At 42.9% G+C, this 6000-nt stretch overlaps 1 protein-coding gene across 7 annotated transcripts in view; it reads left to right on the top strand.

Moving 5' to 3' along the window:
• The first annotated feature begins 5420 nt into the window (after positions 1 to 5420).
• The window catches only part of CEP162 (centrosomal protein 162), a 44419-nt gene continuing 43839 nt past the window's right edge, over positions 5421 to 6000 (top strand). For 3 of the 7 annotated variants that reach the window (XM_072926620.1, XM_030267543.4, XM_030267536.4), the window contains exon 1: positions 5421 to 5950. The gene's annotated coding sequence lies outside the window, so the exon portion shown is untranslated. The remainder of the gene's footprint in view (positions 5951 to 6000) is intronic. The other 4 variants (XM_072926619.1, XM_030267538.4, XM_030267540.4 and 1 more) reach the window with 4 other exon arrangements.

The raw sequence follows: 6000 nt of genomic DNA, 5'->3' as shown, positions 1-6000 counted from the left end.
AGGCAACAATACCTGGCAAAAATCTGATTTTTTCCCCCTCAAGCTTTTAAGATCTGATGCTCAATTCCCTGTTCAGGAATGTAAGACTGAACCTCACAGAGAGATGTCAAGGAAAATTAAAAATTGTGGAGCAGATTATTTTCTGATTAAATTACAATGAGAAAAAAGTTGAGGAGAAAGGTAATAGGGATAAATTTCACACTCCAGCTCTCCTGCCAAAATGTACACTGTAACTACCTTTAGCCTGATGAAAAATACTACTTAAAAGCCCCTTAGTTCACACATGAACACCCTCAGTCTGGCACGGGGGAGCTGAGCCTCTCCAACAGTGCAAATTGGTGTTGGATTAGCATTGGTTATCACACCTGTAAGCATGTCCTGTTCCACACCATGGGAGACAGACCTGGAGTTACCAGAGGAATGCCACAGTCACATGGGTAAAGAGCAATTTGGAGGGACTTTTATCATATGCCTCTAATATGAGGAACAAGCACAACACTGCTCAGCTGTGGAACTAGTTTGGGACACACTTAGCAGTGGGCTTCAAACAGGTAACAATCCCAACCTTTGACACAGACAAAGCTCAATATCATGGATGCACAGCAACTTCGAAAACATTTTAACTGATTTTCCCGAGGAAATGTACAAATCTCTCTTTTGATCTCTTCCAACCCAAAATAAGCATCCTACACTGAATGAAGGGAAGCACAATCCTTGGCTGAGATCATTTTTAATGAGATCATTCAATGAGATCATTTTTAAATCAAGCCCCCCAAAACACTGCACACTTCCAATTTGCACTAAACACATCAGTTTCATTCTTTTTCTGCACAGTAGGATAAAATGTGGCGTTATGACTATCTGTATTTTATGGGAAAAATCTCCTGTGCCCATCCCTAAGCTACCTAACTTTCTGAGGAAAACATTGAAAATTGCAAAATTCTCCCTTAAATCTTATACCACTGTTGTACCAACAAATCTAATCGCACTTGCCACACTACTTTTTCAGATACTTATCTGCAGAGAAACGATGTTCCCCTAAATAAGCTTTTTAATATAAACACACATGTGTGTGCTGTTTATTGTACTTTAAAAATACAAAAAAAAAAAAACCAAAAAAAAAAAAACCAAAAAAAAGTGGAGCGCAGAGAAAGTTCTTCAAACTGCATTTGGAGAGTGACCTAAGATGTGGGAAAGTTGTCTATTGCTTATGTTATTTTTTTCACCCACTTTTGAGTGCTTTGAGGCTACATTTCCCCTGAGTTATGACAGATATTGCCACCCACCTTAGTTCTTCCTGCCTCTGCCCTAACAGAACCTCTTTGTTGTTTTATCTAATCAGATTCAGAGGCCCTGCTAGAGTTGGCTCTTTCAGACTTTTCAAAGCGGTTATATTTCTTATTTCCCAGGCTTCAGAAGAACTAAAAATAACCAAGTGAAAATCTGAAATGCAAAGCTAACATTCCCGCCAGTGCTAAGCAGATATATTGTCAGGATCAACAAAAGATGTTACAGATCTGAAAAATTTTAATAAATCAGAATGCTTCCTTTTTCTCTGCAGAATTTTCTGAGTTTGATCTTTCCTAAGCCACCAAGAAATTTTTATAAAAATATTTACCTTAACTGTTTCTGAACAGAACACATGCAGTATGTTTTCACACAAAGAGAAAAACTTACTACAAAACTTTCTATATGCAAAGGAGAATATTCAAGGCAGATGAGGGTTTACAGTTCAAGTGATCTCAGGTGGAAGCGACCCAAGTTGTTTCTCCAGTCTCACAGAGCAGGAATTGTAAGCATGTTGCCTGATGCCAAGAACTGGTAATTTTCACTGGCAAAGAAGGATCTATAGTAGGCACAAGGCAGCATCATTCAAGTAAATCAAAAGTGCAACAGTTAGTCAAACCAGCCATGTTTTTACCTATCTTTGCATAATAATTTTCCCAGGATTTCTCAAAAGCAACAGAAGGTATCTTGCTCCACTAGCTGGATTACACAGTGGAGCAACATTTTCCAACAAATTTATAGAGAATCGGGAAATTAAAGAAAAAGCAGTGTTAAATGTTGGCAAATGCAATTTAATCTGAGAGAATGATAAGCACCTTTAATTATTGACTGCAAACAATCACCGTCTTGAAAGAATTTTTAATTGCTTACAGTTGCTGGTGATAGGAGAGTTTCCTCTATGATGGTGAAGGATTTATTCCTGCAGGCAGTAATTACAGCAACTTTGCACTCTTCCACAGAAACTTAAAACTTGGCTGTACAGGGCACAACATTTAGGCAATTAAACATTTACACAAATAAGCCAGAGGGAGGATCCATTTTCAAAAAGCATGAGAAACAGTGAATGTCTGCTAACTTCCAGAAAACGGGAAATGGCCAGCAACAGCCCAGCTTCCAAACTCCAAACTTTGCGGCTCCCTTCAAAGGATGCAAGAAGAAATAAGATTTGTGACCAGTCTGAGTCTCTGGAATAATTTGAAACATGACACAGAATTTAGTTCTCAGCCCACGGAGAAAATTCACGATGGAAAAAAAACCATACCGTGAGACGCTGAGTTTGGGCTACTGTAACTGAATCAACCAAAAATCCAACCCTTGGGATCAGGGGATTTGTTATCAGTGACGGAACAAAATGAGACCTGCAGCGAACCAAAAGTGAAAGCATTAAAAATGCTCTTTTGAACTACAGTTATAGTTAGGTTAACTATTTTGTAACTAATCCTACTTTGACTACCATTTTCTCCCATATGGAGTACAGTTACACACTTTTTGTTTGTTTTCTGTGCAATTTCTAGCTATGGAAGGCTTTTTCCTGATGTGCATACTGGAAAGGGCTTTTTATTGCATCGTCACTTAAGGAAGTCTCATCACGGTGAGCATACACAGAAAATGCAATTTTAACTTTAGTCCACCACTGTTTGTTTCCTTTTGATTCAGTAGGAAACTGTTAACCCCTAAAAAAACATAACCAAGAAAATGGTGAAATATTTATTATCATAATCTTGTATTTCACATATTTGCAGGCTCAGAATTGAAATACTATCTGATGCAATGCTTCAGCTAAAGTGAATGCAGCAGAGGTTTTGGTTTTTATTTGGTATCTTTTTCCCCATTGACTTTTATGGACAATACAAAACTAAAATTAGCAGAATAAAAGTGTGGATATTTTATTCCTTTTAATTTTGCCATTAATCTTTGGAAATTAATAATCCGTGAAGCCTCATATTTTTGCTGTTTAGCAAGAAAAACAAATGCACTGTGTGTGCAATACCACATATTTAAATGAGAAGCCAATGATTACAGCAGGAAAATCTGGTTTCATAGAAGACAACAAAGGCTTCCCACCCATGTCAGCAGAGCCTGAAATTTACCTTATAATTTGGGACTCTGTCCAGCAGGATCTATTTTAGCATTTGCATCCATCATTCTGCTTTATTAGCACTGCTGCCCAAATGGCCCAAATGTTCCTGGCTGAAATTCATGACTAGCCCCACTCTGACATTTTTTAAGTTCTGATGTTAAGAGCTCTTGAGAAAATTGCTCCAACTGGTTGGCATTAGAAGGAAATGAAAATCTTTTAAGTGGCTATTGTACATATTATTTGAATGCACTGGATGACATTTCAACACCAGGCAATGCCTCCTCTCCACCACAGTCATCAAGAGTGGTTTAGGTTTTTTTCTTTCCCATATGGGCACTGAGGTTTCCAACAGCACTGATCCCTCTGCACATTCTTCTATACTTTGTACAAGGCTCTTTGAACATATTTCAGCAAACAGAAAAGCTTCAATGTGCAACAGTTTTTAGCAGCTTGAAGGACTGAGCCCTTGATGTGATTATTTGATCATATATGAAGTAACTCTCATGATCAATGAGTGATGTCACAGCTATCACTTTGAAGTTAATAGTAAAATTTGCATTGGCTTAAATCTGAGCAGGATCAAGGCATGAAGCATGACTGACATTCTTTTAATTAATTTCCATATTTCTTTTTTAATTCTCATGCCTCACTTCATGCTTTTTCATGCAACAAGAGAAGAGTAAATGTTGAAAATTGATGTTTTCACCATCAGTGGGCTGTCGTGTGTAACAAATTGTTCTAGTATATTAGTTTATGTGGGCATTCTGTCCTTGATCACCTCCCACATTTCCCACAGACAGCAGCAGAAGTTGAACATAAAGATGAAAAAAATACTTTGCAAACAGAAACATAATACTACATCTGCAGACAATAGGCCTGATTGAAAGAAGTGCTACAGCACCTTTAGCAAAGTAAGTCCCATAGACTTGTGTGGAAAATACAGAGCCTGTATTTCTTTGCTTCTTTGAATTTAAACTGTAATTTATACTAGCATCAAAAATCTGGGATACATAAAGGCTATATTGGAAGCGCTGTCTTTATCTCCCAAGCTAACAGGAAATGAGAGGCAGTAATAGGACTTTAACTGGTTTCTCACTTGCAATGAGTATCCAAACACTCACTGAAGAAAACTTCCTTTCAAAATCTTTTCGTTCCAAGTCTGCTGAACAGAGAATCAAAACGTGTGTGTGTGTGTGTGTGTGTGTGTGTGTGTGTGTGTGTGTGTGTGTGTGTGAACAAAGTCCATTTGTATTCTTAAGTGAACTTGTTTTATTTTGCCATTGACTAAATGCTGGCATAAAAATTCCTGAAGCAACGTGACTCTCACAACAAACACAAGTGACAGACCCTCGCTGGAGAGCACATGCAAGCACAGACTGCAATTGTTCTGCGGTTATTTGAGAGGCAGTGGTCAGGGAAACAGGGGTCATTAATTTCCCTGCGTGTTTTAAACAGTTCCAGAGATGTGCTAAAATGTACTAAAAGCACAACGGCCGACATCTAAGGCTGAGACATTAGGAAAACTTTAGAAAGGGATTTCTGTGAAAAAGCGAGAAGGGATGCTTTGAGTTTGACCCTTGCATTAGGGAATTACACACACTTTTAACCCTTTCCTCGTTGCTTTTCCTGAAGATCAGTTGAACGACTTCTGGAGATGTGCTTGGGTCGAGGCGGAAGGAAACCTGCTCCGACCGCGGGGTGCTGTAGCTGCCGAGGGCCTTCGGTGCCCGCTCGGTGGGGCGAGTGTGACTCCAGGCCGGCTCCTGAGGCCCGGACATGGAACCTGCTCCCCAACCCCATCTCCTCACAGCCCAGGGACCACCCGCCAGGGGGCGCCGCTCCGCCCGCCGCCCCTTCCGCCGCTGCCGCCCGTCAATGGCGCCCGGGCTCGTCCCGGTCCCGGTCCCCTCGCGTGTCCCTCGGAGGGCACGCGGGCATGGCACCCCGTCCCCTCCCATCCCGCGTGGCCGCTCCCGTGCCATGTGTCCCGCGGCGGGGCGGGCGGAGCAGAGGGAAGCCGGTGGATCTGGCGGAATCACGTGGCGCGGTCCCTGCTGGCGGGCGGGACGGTGGCCGGGAGGGTTTCCCGGGCAACCGCGCCGCCGGCGAGCGGGGCGGCCGCGCTGCGCGGGGCCCGGCGCGGTGCAGGTGCGTGCCCGGTGCCCGGGCAGCGCTCGGCTCCGAGCCGCGGCCTCTTTCTTCCCTCTCCCGCTGCTCCCCGGGCGCCCGTCGGGCCTTGGAGCCGGGCCCGGTCCGCCCGTCCCCGAGCCCCGCGCTGCCGTGCGCCAGCCGCGCCTGTGCTCCAGGGAAAGCCGGCGGAGGAGGAAGAGGATCGGGTCACGGCTGGAATGATTGAAAGGTTACGTGAAATGTGTTAGGCTGTTTAAGCTTTCCTCCACCCCCGTGGTTTAGCCATACCTCTCAAAACTTCCGCCGTTTGCGCTGTGTTGTAGTTTATGCCCCGGCCAGTGCCGCCTTTGTTTTGTGCGCAGAGTCGTTTGTGAGCCGCCCGGTCTGAAGATACGGCTGAAAAGTATATCTGCTGAGGTTAATGTTTGCCTCTGATCTTCTGTTACTGAAACGGTAAACATGTTTGTTGTCCTTCAGGTTACATATTGTTAGTTTTTATAAAA

This window comes from Taeniopygia guttata, chromosome 3, assembly GCF_048771995.1.
Source record: "Taeniopygia guttata chromosome 3, bTaeGut7.mat, whole genome shotgun sequence".
Lineage (NCBI taxonomy): Eukaryota > Metazoa > Chordata > Aves > Passeriformes > Estrildidae > Taeniopygia > Taeniopygia guttata.
The sequence above is the reverse complement of the archived record's forward strand: the minus strand, read 5'-3'. Positions and strand labels throughout refer to the sequence as shown.